The sequence below is a fragment of the Pseudomyrmex gracilis genome, unplaced genomic scaffold (assembly GCF_002006095.1).
Source record: "Pseudomyrmex gracilis isolate BER0280 unplaced genomic scaffold, ASM200609v1 scaffold_89, whole genome shotgun sequence".
Taxonomy (NCBI): Eukaryota; Metazoa; Arthropoda; class Insecta; order Hymenoptera; family Formicidae; genus Pseudomyrmex; species Pseudomyrmex gracilis.
In genome coordinates this window covers 568,975-571,160 of record NW_018020673.1, presented here as the reverse complement: position 1 = coordinate 571,160, position 2,186 = coordinate 568,975, and positions in this window count along the sequence as shown.

The following is a 2,186-nucleotide window of genomic DNA, read 5'->3' as shown; positions in this document are numbered from 1 at the left end:
AAACTTATTTTTTTAAGTAAACTTGTTCCAATTTACTTTCAAGTAAACTTGAAGTTTTTGTGAAGTTTTTTTTGAAGTTTTTTGAAGTAAATTTTCCTAAGGGAGAGATTAGCTTTTCTGTCAAAACGGCGAGACGTCTATTATACATTTTCGAAGTTAAAACTAATCAAAACTTACCTTCATTAAACTATGAGTCAGATGCGATTAAATAGGCTTGCGTTGCTTTTTATAAAACGAGATGCAACAAAGAAGATTGATTTTTCAGATGTAATTAAAGAATTTGCAAGCATCAAAGCTTGCAAAATTAATATTTAAATATTTATATAATAAATATTTTGTTGTTTATTGAAATGTAATTTCTTTATACAATTTTAATTTATTTTAAAAAATTTAGTTTATTAAAAGTTTTAAAGTTATTTAAAATTTAGACCTTATTGTTTATTTTTTTATATAAATTGACGTTTTTTTTAAAAAAAGTAAAAGTGTAAAATAAAAAGATGTTGAGCACTAAATTAAAAGAACTGTTTGTTAGTTATTTGAGTGGTCATTATCAGAATAAGAAAGGTACGGGAAGGAAAAACCGCTCCAGGTGCTGTCTTTTCTTCCTACGCCACTGATTCAAACCAACACGTAATAGTATAATAATATAATTGTACCACAAAAACATGAATTATTGCTACTACAATTGCCACTACAATTGCCATTACAATTGTTACTGTCGCAGTCAGAAGAATCGAAATTCTACAATAAATGAATCAAACCTGTTTGAAGACATCTACATCAGCGAATCGGGTAATATGTAATATGGTAATATAATATATAATGCGTTGCGTTGTGTACGGTTTGAAAGATCATTTTCTTCTGTAATATATAAAAAGCAAAAAGGCGCAAAGTTTTCTTTACATGCACATAATAGGCTATAAAATGACGTGAAGCATTATTCGATTGATTGCGGAAACTCGAGGAAACTGGGGACAAAAGTGGTTAGCATTAAGAACAATTGCACAATTTTTGAATAAAATCTTACATTTCTTAAAGTATTGTAATTAATTTTTACAGTTATCCCCTATTTTTTAATAATGTACATATACCAGCATGTAAAATAAATTAATAAACTTTTGCAAAAATAATATTAGCCACTTATAATAAGTCAAATAAATAAAGCGTTATTACAAATAAATATGCATACGTGTATTTTTAGATTGGAACTTTTACCAACTGAAAAATAATTGATTCATATTTATAAAATTCGTTTCTCATATCCAATATAGTGTCTCTATAATACCAGTATATAGTTTGTACATTAAACAAAATCTTCAAGTAAATGACTTTTGGCTACTTATTCGCGCTTCCTGGCCCATATCGTAAACATCTATTGACTTACAGATTTGTAATCTACGCAAAAATATGTGTATGAAATATATAAATATGAAAATGTCACCAAAGTGACATACCTTTTATGCAAAATTATCAAATTTTTTTACAATAATAAAAATTTATATTATCTATTTTTTCGAATTTTATATTTATATGTATTTTATTAGGGATAAAATCTGATGATAAAAAAGTTCTGCAATGGTAAATAGATGATAAATACACATCAACATTGGTTTGAGTAATATTCACGATTATCGACGAACCTTTCAACAGGTCTTCTCCAAATTATATTTGTTTGACAACTTTAAATAGCTGAAACTAGTTCGTGAGGTCTATGGAATTTGACGTGATACAGAAAACTTCTTCTTCTTTTTCACTCTTGCGGCAGGGTATAAAGATTATGAAACTTTGAAAAACTTCTGTTTGTGAGAAGAACACGAATTAGAACTCTCCAATAAAATGAGGTAAATATCGAATCTTAAAGCAACGAGTAAGCTCTAAGTAGAGATAACGGGACTGCGGAGATATAGACGAATTACTTTTATAAAGAAATCACGCGAAGAATTCTTTCAACACCGCGGTCGACTTTACAGCCATTTTCTCTCAAATGGTTTTAGCTCGCGGTTTCAACCGCGACATTTGAAACCTGGTTTGTTCTGTATTACTTCTTATTTCAGACAGTTTCCTCTTATTCCGGGAGATTTATATCCGTTCCTATACATACACAGTTTGTCCGGAAAGTTCCCGGACTACGTGAATTAAAAATCGAAAATGAAAGATATGGTTTATTAAACAAGTTTACACTTCAA